Source organism: Mauremys reevesii, linkage group 6 (genome assembly GCF_016161935.1).
Source record: "Mauremys reevesii isolate NIE-2019 linkage group 6, ASM1616193v1, whole genome shotgun sequence".
Taxonomy (NCBI): Eukaryota; Metazoa; Chordata; order Testudines; family Geoemydidae; genus Mauremys; species Mauremys reevesii.
Window position 1 is genome coordinate 46,132,984 of NC_052628.1, and position 14,522 is coordinate 46,147,505.

General features: G+C 42.9%; 1 protein-coding gene across 8 annotated transcripts in view; it reads right to left on the reverse strand.

Moving 5' to 3' along the window:
• ARHGEF28 (Rho guanine nucleotide exchange factor 28) overlaps positions 1-14,522 on the reverse strand; it is a 183,240-nt gene that overhangs the window by 152,437 nt on the left and 16,281 nt on the right. The gene's annotated exons all lie outside the window — the stretch shown is intronic.

Below are 14,522 nucleotides of genomic sequence, written 5' to 3' on the forward strand. Positions count from 1 at the left end.
TGAGGTGGAAGAGGGGTGATAACTGGCAGCTGAGGCTTACAGCTGTTCTCACAGTTCATGTCAAAAGAGTGAGAGAAAGGAATGAGGAGGATCCTTACAATTCTCAGAGCATAATGTATAGGGTTTCTCTACCTGTATATCAGTATTATCTTGTGTAGGAAAGCATTATCAGAGGAATTTCCTGCTGAAGGCCCATAAAATGCCCTTTGATATGGAATTTCACCAAGTTCACTGGTTTGGTTTTGATTTATTTCACATTAAAAAGAAAAATAAATGTTGCAGTAGCTGTTGCCACCTCTCTCCCATGTCAGTTGCTTAACACCATGTCCAGAGGCTCTTTGAATAAATATTTATTTGCACAGGTAAAACATGCATTTATGTGCACAGGGATGACAGAAATCCACTCTTTAAGCCTGACATGCAGTGACTCATCATGCAAATAGTGAACATAAGAAGCTATATGATTTATGTTTAATAAGCAAGATCAGATTGGCAGCAGCAGCACATCTAGTTCTTACAAAAGAAAACCATAAACCTCATTTCTTCTCAAAATTTATTCTAAAATCATCTTCAGTGAAGAACACTCATTCACTGGTCCTAGAGATATGTGGAGAGAACTAACATATTCCCACAATACGAGTGTCAGATCAAGCTGTACTTCCTGCTTGCTCAACCCGCGACCCCGCCTAGAAAGTGCTGACACAGGCTCACATGTGCTCATAGAAGTAGAAAGGAACTCACGCACCTAAGAGCTCCAGGATTTAGCCCAGCGGTTCCCAAACATTTTCCCTGTGTGACCCCATTTTCACAAATATTGCTTCCTGTGACCCCAGACAGTACCAAGGATCCCATTTGACTTCAGTGAGTGTGAGGTTACGCGTGTCATTTTGTAAAGCAAAATAGCGTCTTTCATGCGGTGTGACCTCATTTATACGTTGCATCTGAGGTCACACTGTGCAGAAGATGCCATTTTATAAAATGGTGTCCTCCACACACTTTGGATTGCCATGACCCCATCGGGTGATGAAGCGACCCCACTTGAGGTCATGACCCACAGTTTGGGACCCGCTAATTTAGCCCTTCATGTGGAAGATTCAATGAGGAAGGAATTAAAATCATAGAAGACTTGAGGAATGTAAAAGTTTATTTATTTATGGCACAACCAAATACAACACCTCTGAAATGGAAGAGATCCAGGACCAGCAAATGTGGCTTTAATATTTTGGCCTTGCCTTCGTTGCAAAGTTAACTTGAGATATAACAAGTATTATCCCAACTCACTTCCTATCCACACACAAAAACCCTTAACTCAAGTGTGATGGTGCTTTTAACTCGAGTTGGATGGCCTGGCAGGATGTATAGGCCAGTGGTTCTCAAACTATTGGTCAGGCCCCCAAAGTGGGTCATGCCTCCGTTTTACTGGGGTCGCCAGGGCTGGAGTTAGACTTGCTGGGGCCGAGGGCCAAAGCCCAAGGGCTTCAGCCCTGGGTGGCGGGGCTCTGGCTCCAGGTGAGGGGCCCTGTATCCTAAGTCCTTGGGCTTCAACTTTGGCCTCTCCACCCAGAGCAGTGGGGCTTGGGCGGGCTCAGGCTTCAGTCCCCCCTCCTGGGGTCATGTAGTAATTGTTGTCAGAAGGGGGTTGCAGTGCAATGACGTTTGAGAACCCCTAGTATAGGCTAAAGCTGTAATTAGCACAACTCGTCAGCTGCTAACGCAACCACTCTGTAACAGTGCACACGCTAGTATGCTACAAGTCCTCCAAACCCTTCCCACAATTCTCCATGTGCACAGAAAGGACAGACAAGTTCTCCTACAATTTACTGGGAAAGAATTAATAGAGCCACTCAACTTACCGCAGTGCAAAAAGCTCATAGGAAAAGCCCCTAGAAGTCTTAGTGCCACACATGAATGAGTGCAGCACCAGGGTGGACACCACAGCTCAAGTGTTATTTCTCTGTGCAGCTGCCCTCACTCAAGCCAGGCTAACTTGAGAGAAGTAACTCAAGCATAGATAGCTCCAGTTAACACTGCAATGAAGACAGTCCCACAGCGTCAAAGGTCTGAGGTTAAAATAAAATTTGTACTGAAAATGCAACAAACAAAAGTAAGACAACAAATGAGATCACTTAATGCTTTCAGGGAAAGCAAAGTGGCAGAAGAAAAGCAAACTCCTCCCCACAACCCAACACCCAAGTTCCCTCTTTGGTCCTGACCCCAACTGTCAAACCCCCTTCCCTAATTACCAACTGCTACCCAGCTATTAACTCTCCACAGCACCATCCTCCCACAACCAGGGGATGCCCTGACCCTATCTCACTCCATCAGTCCCATTTCAACTGGTGTACCCCTTATTCCACCCTGCTCCTTCCAGCTGTGGGCTGCTGCTCCACCTCACTGCTCAGTCACTCCTCCTGCATGTAGAGCAGTTATGCTGGGAGAGATTTACTGTGCAAACAAACAAGACAGGAATTTACAATTAATTATGGTTGCACACAAAAAAAGTAGATGCTGTCATGCAGCAAGAAGGTAAGAAGACCCCTTGCATAGGACTCTGGTGTGGAGACACCCTGAATATTACACTCAAGTCTGGGCAACACATAATCAGCTAAACACTGAAATCCTTCTGATTTATCACAGCACAGAAATAAAAATTACCAGTATACTGAAGGGATTAATACATAATGGAAGACTGAGAACTAAGTTCCTAGAGTACAACTTGTACAAGTGTCAAGTAAGGTGATGGCAAGGAAACCTATTAGTTTATGAGCATTCAAAAGGTGCAATCCTCCAGGATGGAGAGGAGTTATTTATTGTGATACACAGAGCTATAACAGGGAGTACTAGGACAAACTTCAGAAACTTAGGCTGAACATCCAGAAGAACTTAGTGAAAGTAGAATGTGCTAGGACGTGGAATCAGTGGAACCAATTAAGGAGGGCTGAGGGGAACGAACACTCTCTCCCCAACCCCAAGGTTTTTGGGTTTGCTCAAAGTTCCATAGGTCACAGAGACAGGATGGGAAGGCATTGCCTGACCACTTTTAACCAATGGTCCCATTCTAAACCAGAATGCTGCTGTCAGAGCGGTCCAAAGCTTTGCTCCAGCTGCATGGTCACAATGCCACAGAAATTTGACCTGGCCACCCCTCCATACAGAGAGGCAGCCAGGCCAAATTTCAGTGAGTGGCATCACAACCTGGTGCATGTGGTCACAATGACACTCAAATATGGCTTAGCTGTACCTCTGCCAAAATGAGATTGCAACCTAGCATACAGGGAGTCTGTTCCCTGGAGGCACCAGCTCATGCACTGTGTGGGTAAGAGAGAGGGGGGTCTCCCTGGCCAAGGGAGACCTGAGGTCCCTGAGGGGGAGGGGACAAGCAGGGTCCAGAACTGGCCCCCAGCCAGGGGGCAGGAGGGACCTGAATTTGCTCCCCCACAAGTAATATTTGAATTGGCATCACTGTGTGGAATAGTCTTTAATGGAAATGGTTGCTCAGAAAACATAAAATGATATTTTTACAACAAGGTAGAAACAAATGTCTTTCATGTTCTGAACAACTGAACATATGACAAAGGCCTGGTTAAAAAACACCAACCTACAGGCGATCCCACAGAAGCTACTTCTCCAAATTTAAGACTCATGCCAAGTGATCTCTGTGTCTTACAGACTTGTTTAGGTTGCCTGACCTCTTCAGAAGACCTTTTATATCAGCATTATATTAACTCAAAATACAGGCTAATGGCCCAAGCCTCAGGGAAGAAACAGCAATCACAAACATTAACACAATTATTAAAGAATAAAAGCAGACAAATGCGCCCATTAAATCGTTCCGTAATAGTCAATGACCGGCTTCTCCCTGTAATCTTTTTAAAAAACCCAGCATAAAACAACACTAATCACATTTCTAATGGTATAAATGGCAGCTAGTCTGAGGGGAAGGGAGCAGGGAGTTTTCAGATTCTCCCACTTGGTGATGTAATCAATATAGCTGGAGAAGAGGGCAGTCAGGTCCTAACTCCAGCAGAGCTGCTGGCTGGAGATGGGGCTTACCTGGAGGCCTTTGAGGAACTAGCCCAATTTTTCTGTCTGTGATAAACCAGTTTTTAAACATTACACCATTCAGCACACAGTTTGGGGAAAATCTTGTCCATTATTAGAAGTATCACTCAAGATTTCTCCTTTCCTTTCTCGCAACACTAATAAAGGCTAAAACACACTATCTATGCTAAATAATGAAAAACTTATAGAACCATATGTAAGAAACAAAAGAGCTACCTCAAGAACCTTATGAATGAGCTGTTGACAACAGCCAGTCAGAAAATGTCTATCAATATGATATTCAATGCAAAATGGAGAGGAATTTTGAAAATTCCCCACCTCCCTATTTTTCACCTGTTTTACTGCCAACCAGAGACCATTTTTTTTTATTTGCAAAAGGGCCATGAAGAGAAATACACCATCTGATTTTTACTATTAACTGAAGCAATGAAGAAGACTTATTAGATAGATTACCGCCTTCAGTTTACTTCATTGTAAATGGATAACCTTGATTATTTATTATTATATAATGTGATAGTTTTAAAGCATCCCCAGTAACCATTAGGGTCCCTATATGCTAGGCACTGCACAAACACATAGGAAGACACAGTCTTTGCCCTGCAGAGATTACAATCTAAAGACCAAATATCAAATAAAAGGGAGGGGAGAGGGATACACCATGCAAGCAAAGTGGTCAGGGTGATGAGGAACATGGTTTGTCAGCTCCAATTCCTTCTCTTTTAAAATAGATCTCATTAATTTAAATATATTTCTTCAGCATGTCTTATTTTGGCAGTGACTTTGCATATAAATGTAGGTCAATAACTGTGCATGTACTTTTGTGTTCACACCAAAGCATCTACCCACTAAGGGCCCAACCCCAGCTCACACTGCAGTCAATAGTAACACTCACTGGCTTCAATCAGAGCTGAATCAAGCCCCACAAGAGGGGCTCCATGGATCAGTCAATGTCAGTGGGAGAGTAACATACATTATAAAAGGTCATCACATTTTAAATAGTGTTTTCATTTGTACAGCTTGAAATCACCCTTAAATATGACAGTTATTTTGGGCTGGTTGAACATCCAAACTATTGGCTAGAATTGTATCTAGCCCTAACATAGCTGAGCACAGGAGCAGAAAGGAGAAGCCTTCCTCCTTCTCCCAGGAGGAAGGCAGCAGGGAGTAGGCAAAGTTATGGCTCTGTCCCCTCAAGTGCTGGCCAACAGAAGAGGGTGAACATGTGGGAGGAAGTGTGCTGCACCCCATAAAGTGATCTCACAAGTTACCCTCCCAGTATAATAGGGCAGATCTGGGTGGAACTGTGACACTCCAAGGTGACACGCCTATGCTCCCCATCCCTTCCTATGGGCTCTGTTCCTTCTAAGGCTAGGTCTACACTGGGCAGGGGGAGGGGGGGGGAGGGTTAACCTAAAATACTCAACTTCAGCTATGCTAAGTCGGCATATCTTAGGTCGATTTACCTGGCCGTGAGGATGGCGGCGAGTCGACCACTGCCATCCCCCATCGATTCTGTTTCCGCCTCTCACCGCAGTGGAGTTCCGGAGTCGACCGCAGAGCGATTGGGGATCGATTTTATCACGTCTACACTAGACGCAATAAAATCGATCCCCGATAGATCGATCACTACCCGCCAATCTGGCAGGTAGTGTAGACGTACCCTAAGAGGGCTCCTCTTACTAATCCAAAACCATTTAACTTCTAATATGAAAACAAGTGTCTAAATGTTTTCACATTTAATTTATTCACATGCACAACAGCAGTTAATTTACCCAAACAGGTCTAAGTATAATGCAAGCTGCCTACACAATTTTTCACTGTTATTGGCAAGTGTGGAATTATATCATATCCATCTTTTTTTTTTTTCCTTCTGATGGACATTTTCTCCTTCTTCTCTGTGACTTTTCTGAAGGAGTTGGTTATCCAGCTCAAAGGGTAATCTCCTTTAGTTCTCATGCACTTTTTCATTCAGTCTTCGCTCAGACAAAATTCCCATTGAAGTCAATGGGAAATTTGCTTTCCTGAAATCTAACATCCATTCCCTATTATACTGCACTTTGATTGTAAGATTTTTGGGGGGAGGGAAAAATCTTTTCATGGTATGTGCATAAAGTGCCTAGCATAATGGGGCCCTGATCGGGGCATCTAGATGCTACTGTGACACAAATAATGACGAATTAATTTAGTTCAAAATTCCCTACTCTCTCTTTTTCAATCAATTTCTCCCTCTCAAAGAGTAGATTCATTATCACTTCTCTCTGGTATGATGCTGTGGGTTTTGGATCACAAAACAATCCTTTTCATAAGCAAGGGTTCTCTTGGTTGATGCATGTTTTGCTGTCTTTCTTACCCACTAGATGTCTGGGTAGTTAAAAATTGCCCATGAGTATGGCAGCCTGTACTTTCAAAAACCTTGAAAGTCAGTCAAGGAATTTGTTGTTTTCACTCTCTATCCCAGGTGGCTGTGGCAGAGCCCTGATGTAGCTTTTCCATTATTTCATTTTTCATTCCTTGTATCTTTAGGAAAAGATCTGACAACTAACTTTTTTAAAATCAGGCATAATTTTGTGTATGTTCTTATTCATATACCATGTACTATAAAGGTACCTGTTCACAAATACCTGTAATGGGTTTCAATTTGGGTCTTAAGGAACTATGCCCACTCACCCTACAGAAAGAAACATCCTGAAAGAAGAAAATAATTAAGAAGTTAATTAACCTAACTAGCCCAGGTGTTTTGCCCAAGCACCCTGGAGAGAGGAAACATCCTCTGAAAAGTTATCAGAGGATCAAAAGAATTTTGAAATGCTTATACAGTTGGAGAAGGAAATGATGATTGTACCTCAAAGTACAATTAACTGAAGTAAGTTGTAATATAGAGATGCCTTTATAGGGATAGGCTATATGTATGTTGACTTCTGAGAAAAACAGCCACCACAGGTCTTGGCTACACTAGCATTTTGTTTCTTATTTCCCATCCTTTGCACTAGCAGCAAAGCTCCATCAGACAGATTGCCCATGGCTGGTAGCATTTTAACCATACTATTGTCTACATATGCTCTGAGCAAGTTTTAGATGGCACACTAGTTAAAACTCCAGCTGCTGGTCTGCACTAGTTCTTCCACCATTGCTACTACCTAAACTAAGCTACACTGGTGGCAACAGTGGGAAATCTGAAGAAAAATGACGGTGTAGACAGAGCCTTGATATCTTAACACATTAGAAAGGAAGGAGGATCTGGAGGTTAGGGTACTATCCTAGGATTTGTGAAACTGGGTTCAAGCACCTGTTCTACCCACAGACTTCCTGCATAACCTTAGGCAAGTCACTTCAATTCTCTGTCCCTTAGCCCCCATTTGTAAAATGGGAATAACAGCACATCTCACGGGGTGATGCAAACATAAATAAGATTGTTCGGCACTTGGATTTTATGGTAATGGAGCCCACATAAGTACCTAAGAATTAAATGTAGGACACCTCCACGCAGGGCCGGCTTTAGGCCGATTCCCCCGAATCGGGCCCCACGCTTAAGGTGCCTTAATTTTTTTTTACTCACCCTGCAGCAGTCCGGGTCTTTGGCAGCACTTCGGCGGCAGGGGATCCTTCAGTGCCGGGGAGCGAGTGAAGGACCCCCCCGCTGCCGAAGACCCGGACCGCCGCTGGGTATTCGAATCGGGCCCCACAGTTCCTAAAGTCGGCCCTGCCTCCAAGAACCTTACCAAGAACAAAGCACTGACCCAAACAAAAACAACAGGACAAGCCAAGGAACAGATATCTATAGCTGGTCTGAAAACCCACATTTTTCCCACAGAAATTTAATTGGAAAAACCTACTTTTAAAGTTTTCTACTGAAAATTTTTGGGGTTTCTGTGGAAATTTTCATTTTGTTTTGATTTAAAAGGATATTTCAAAACAGAAAACGTCATTTTGTTTCAGACTTTTGAAAAAAAATGAAATATTTTGCTTCATTTTCTAACTTTTACCAGCTGGAACAAAGTAAAAAGTGTGAAAAGTGTGAAATTTTCCACAATTTCTTTTAACACCTAAAGGAGTGGGAGTAAAAAAGTGAGTGAAAGCCCCCAAAAATCAAAAAAGGGAAACATTTTTTTTTGTTTCCAAAAATCCAAAACAAAATGACTTTGTAGTCAAAACAAAACAAATGCATTTATTTTTAAAGTGTCAGATCAAAATGAAATTTTCATTTTCAATTATCCAAGTGGTACTTTTTCTTTTTTTTTTAAATCTACTTTTTTTTTTAAAATACCAGCCACATTTCCCAGCAGAAAAGTTTATTGTGAGAATTTTTTTTTACCAGCTCTAACGGTCAGTTTCACTGTTTGCCTGGTATAGCCTGTTAGCCAATTTCCTCTGTTGCTTACATGGGTCCTTAATACAGCAGAAGTGAATGGGATTATTTTTTTTAAATAGGAGAGTTTAACTGTAAAATCATAAAAACTGGCAGGGAAACTAAGGGGCAGATGTAGTACCTGAAGCTTCTGCTAACTCCATTTATTTTTTTTTAAGACAAGATTTCAAGTTGACACTGCCTTTTAACAATTCTGTTAATGATGTGTGAGAACAGGTCATTTGACCAACACTGAATTGGCTCTGCAATGCTACAGGAGTACAAAGCAGTAATGACTTACTGCAGGAGCAAACTGTGTCCTGTGTGGCAAAAACCCACAAAAGCACCAAGGAAACGTCATGAATTAAAAAAACTGGGGTTAGCGTCCCAATGTTCCTTTGGGACGGACAGAATCGACGCACTACCAAACAAGATGGAAGAGAGGCCTACCCAATCCTTATGGGTTGTAGGGGAATCTTATGGATATCAAGACAGCTACATGAAGACCCGGTGGCTCCATATTGCTCTCCTGGCCTCTTCTCCCCTGTAGCAACATGGCTCCTTATGGAGAACAGCCTCGCAGAAGCGGATTTCACAGCACAGAAGGCGTATCATCTTCAAGCAGATTCAAACTGGGGCACTGTTATGTTCTACAAGGAAATATCTGCAGCTGTGTGAGTTGATGGTGCCTTAGGCCTTGTGTACAGTGGTGGTGGTGTCTAGGGTACATGTAGCTACGTGCAGCAATGAAAGGCAGGCTGCATCCTGCAGCAGTGAAAGGCTCTGGCAGTGGGAAAAAGGTTCCAGCAGCTGCCAGAGCCTTTCCCCCTGCCTCTGCCTACCAGAATCTTCCCTGCTGCTAGAGTGTTTTAGTGGCAGGCAAAGGCTCCAGCAGCTTCCTGCTGCTGGAGCCTTTCCCCACCACAGGGAGCTAATGGAGACTTTCCCCACTGCCGGAGCCTTTCCCAGCAGCACAGAAAGGCTCCAGCAGCAGAGAGTCAGCAGGACACTACCTGCTAAAAATATTTCATGTTATAGCATAGGGGTCGGCAACCTTTCAGAAGTGGTGTGCCGAGTCTTCATTTATTCACTCTAATTTAAGGTTTCGCGTGCCAGTAATACCATCTAAAAATGTCAAAATGTCTCTTTCTACAAGTCTATAATATATAACTAAATTATTATTGTATGTAAAGTAAATAAGGTTTTTAAAATGTTTAAGAAGTTTCATTTAAAATTAAATTAAAATGCAGAGCCCCCCCAGAACAGTGGCCAGGACCCGGGCAGTGTGAGTGCCACTGAAAATCAGCTCGCATGCTGCCTTCGGCACACGTGCCATAGGTTGCCTACCCCTGTTACAGCATGTTTTATATCACTGTTATAGCAGTCTCTGATAATGACCCAGCACATGTTGTTCATTTTAAGGACACTTTCACTGCAGATTTGACAAAACACAAAAGGTACCAATGTGAGATTCCTAAAGTTAGCCACAACACTCGACCCTAGATTTAAGAATCTGAAGTGCCTTCCAAAATCTGAGAGGGACAAGGTGTGGAGCATGCTTTCAGATGTCTTAAAAGAGCAACAATCCAATGTGGACACTACAGAACGCGAACCACCAAAAAGGAAAATCAACCTTCTGCTGATGGCATCTGACTCAGATGATGAAAATAAACATGCGTCGGACCGCACTGCTTTGGATGGTTTTCGAGCAGAACTAATCATCAGCGTGGATGCATCACGCATGTCCCCAGGAATGTGGTTGAAGCATGAAGGGACATGTGAATCTTTAGCACATCTGGCACGTAAATATCTTGCGACACCAGCTACAACAGTGCCATGAGAACACCTGTTCTCACTTTCAAGTGACATTGTAAACAAGAACCGGGCAGCATTATCTCCTGCAAATGTAAACAAACTTATGTCTGAGTGACTGAACAAGAAGTAGGACTGAGTGGACTTGCAAGGCTCTAAAATTTTACATTGTTTTATTTTTGAATTCAGGTTTTTTTGTACATAATTCTACATTTGTAAGTTCAACTTTCATGATACAAATACTGAAGTGCAATCTGTTTATTAGGTAAATTGAAAAAATACTATTTATTTTGTTTTTTCACAGTGCAAATACTTGTAATCAAAAATAAATATAAAGTGAGCACTGTACACTTTGTATTCTACGTTGTAATTTAAATATTTGAAAATGTAGAAAACATGCAAAAATATTTAAATAAATGGTATTCTATTGTTTAACAATACGATTAATCGCAATTAATTTTTTAATCACTTGACAGCCCTACTTTTAACATCTTGCAAGTGTTTGATCAAATGCTTATTTTCTCTCTGTCATTTTACCCTGTTCAAGTTAAAAATTAAAATAATAACTTAAGAGAAGGAAGCAAATATACTATTGTAAGTTCAAGTTACCTGAACTAAAACTACATTGACTCAAATGATTTATCATAATTATTGGACATGGACTACACAGAATCACATGATGTTATTTTATTAATCAGGTATTACTGGTTTGAGTAACCCTGAACATTTGCGTGGTTTACAAGGGAAAATTCTGTAACATGGACAATAATACTTTGCTTTCTAGAAGCTGGAAACAAGTCCTTCAATTAGCTGAAAAACATGTGCTTGAAACCTCCAATTTTCTCTTTCATTATAATTTATTTTTGAAACCATGACGTTTATAGGTGTGGTAATAAGATTGTGATCCTGTTGCTGTCACTGAAATTATGTATATGGAAAATGTATCAAAATAATGCATTTTCTAAATTGAGGCATAACATGGACCATATGTATCTGATTATACTTCACATAAAATCAGATAACCCAACAATGACTGACTTTTCTGAATATATTTCTTTTTAAATAACAAAAAATAAACAGAAGTCATTATTCATTTGACTAGATTAGACTATACTATGCTGGTAAAATCTTAGACTTGCAAAGAATTTTAGGTGTTGAGTGACTACTCTAAATAACACTGCATTACACACACCAATCCCAATAAGCCTTTTGAAGGCTTTTAATGGTAGCATGCACACAGGTGGTTAAAAATTCATCTCCTACCTGATCTTCATGATTATTAGAGTTACAGCAGGATAACATAATACTAGACATATCCTATGATTACTCTGTTATCATTATTATTATTCATTATTAGAATACATTTTGTATACATCACTGAGGCTGTCTTATATTTACTTCAGATATTCTCAGATTATGGAGGCAGTATAGTCCAGTGGATACTAGTAAACACAGATGCTAAAAATATTGGGAAAGAGTTTGAAAAGCAAACACCCCACGGGGCCAATTTTAGCCCTAATATGTACCACCTGGCGTAGATACAAAAATGTGGATCCGTATCTGCCAAGATCGACCCGCAATCCACTAGCTGTCTTTTACCTGTATCTGCATCCACACCCACAGGCAGCAGCAAGCCATCTCACAAAGTCTAGCCATTGGGGGTGGGGGAGAAAGGAAGTGAGTGGGGGGGCAGGGTCTTGTGGGAAAGAGGCAGTGTGAGGGTGAGGACTGGGGGTAAGGGTCAGCGTAGGGGCAGTGTTGCGAGGAGAAGGGGCAGCGCGGAGGGGGGGACAGGAGGGAAGGAGCATTGCATTGCGTCCTGCTCCTGGGAGCTTGTGAACGATGGCACACGGCAGCAGCAGTGCGTGTTGCATCACAGAAGGGTGGAGGGATGGGATGCCGGGGCCCCACCCGCTCCAGTCCCCACGGGCACGGATGGGCCCTGCTGCCCAGAGCTGGCAGGCCATGCCCAGGACTGGGAGCTCAGCCAGTGCTGCCAGGCTGGGCCATGGTGGGGACACTGGTGCTGCCCAAGAGGCCCAAGCTGCTGGACAGGAAGTGGCACAATGAGTGGGTGCTGGACAGCCCCGACTCCAACCTGCTGCCAAGTCCCAGCCACTGGCTGCCAGCCCTGAGCACACTGCGCCCCCCGGGCTGCCCATGCCGGATGCCGCGGGCCAGGTGCCACTAACAAATAGAGCCCTGCATGGTTCTATCTGCATCTGATCCACAAGCCGCAAAAATGGTCCATGGCTATCTGCATATTTGCAAGGCTCTACTAATACAAAGTAGATAAGTCAGTCTTGAACTACAACCAGTGCATTTTTCCTTTTCTGCCAGTTTTCACTGTGAGATTCTCCAACAGACTGAGTGGAGAGGACATTGAGCTAAAAATCATTCTACTCCTATTGGGCATAATACCTTACAATGTAACACTGAATTTTGTCAAGTTACATGTGCTCAGTATATAAGCATCATCATTTTTCTTTCTGTGCCCTCTCCCCCCACCTTCTGCCCCCTCCTTCAAAATAGACAACTCAATGAATTCCATTATTTTTCGAATTAATGCAAAAACTCACCTCAGGCACTTCTTCAAAGTCTTCTTTAGAGACCAAAATTCAGGGTATTTCAGACAAACTCAAAAAGCCAGAAAATTGCTTAGTGAAAATGGACAAAAGAAGCACTTTCACATTTAATTTAAATACTGACTAGATTGTGTTTTCCATGAAAGCCATGCAAATAAGGCAGGAGTTGCTCTAATAGAAGGAACTTCCAAGATACATGTGTACACTAATTGGACCTGGCTAAAAGAAAATGCCCTTACTCAAGGGCTCCTTCATAGAGGATAGAACAGACTTCTCAGTTGTTTTCAGATCTAAATTGAAAATTACCCAGGCAGGGGAAAAATATCATGATTGGCAAGATCCTAAAGAAAGAAGCCTGTTGCCTGTGAACCCTGGGAGGGGGGTGCCCAGAAATAGACTCCACCTGAGTAAATGTATCAACCTCCTGTTGAGCCTCATGAGGTTTGTCAGGGAGTCTCCATGATCTAGTTTATAGACTCATAGATTTAAGGTCAGAAGGGACCATTATGATCATCTAGTCTCACTTCCTGCACAATGCAGGCCACAGAATCTCACCCACCCACTCCTGTAACAAACCCCTAACCTATGTCTGAGTTATTGAAGTCCTCAGGAATCATCTATCTCTGCCATTGGCCCAAAGAGGCTTGTAGGGTCCCCCATAAGCCCTAGAAGATTTGCATCTCCCAACACCTCTATGCCAGTCTTAATAGGCTATTCAGGGATATCTTGAACTCCAGCTTCTGAGAGACTTACAAAACTCATCAGGACACCAGCGGCTCCAGGAACTCCCTCTACTAATCCTACGAAGTTCAAATCTCACCATCTCTCAGCCCTGCCAGGGATCATTAGTGCCCTCCCAAACCACAACCACCACCCCAGCAAGCCTCAGAGGAAGAGTTGGCAGCTGTCCAAATGCAAACCACATTATGCTCATGAGGCCTCCAATAAGAACCACCATACTGGGTCAGACCAAAGGTCCATTTAGCCCCGTATCCTGTCTTCTGACAGTGACCAATGCCAGGTGTCCCCCCAGAGGGAATGAAAAGAAGAAGTAATCATCAAGTTATCCACCCCGTCACCCATTCCCAGCTTCTGGCAAACAGAGGCTAGGATACCATCCCTGCCCAAATAGTCAAAATAAGCTTATCTGGGACTAAGGTTTATGTGAGATTGAGGATGACCTTCAATGAGGCTCCCAAAGCTCAAATATAGTGACGGGCGCTCACTGATTCTAAAGTTTGGGGGATTAACCCAGCAAGCCCCTTAAGGCCTGCAGGGGGGCTGATAAGCCCTCCTAAGGCTCACTACTGGTTCTCCTCTCCTGTAAACCTCAGTAGCTCCACAGGAAAGAGGGAATGCCCGGCTCCTAACCACCACCCCCCAAACCCTGCTCTCCACAGCCCCTTAGACTGAGCAGGGGGCTTGGAAAAGGCGGCAATCAGAAGGATACCCCCTTTCTTGTGAACTTTCTGAGGTCTGCAGGAAGGGAGAACCCCTGGAGAGCTTTAGAAGGATCATCATTCCCTCTGCAAGCCTTTTTGCAGCCATTTTCTCTTTCTTCCATCAATAAGGCTCTCAGCAGGTTACAACATTTTGAAGTCTACATTTGCAAGGAAAAGAGACTTTGTTGTTGTTAATGAAAGATCAGAATTCCAGCAGTCCTTTGATGACCAAATACTAAGCTCGCTGCAGCAGATAGCACCATTACAAATCTGAAC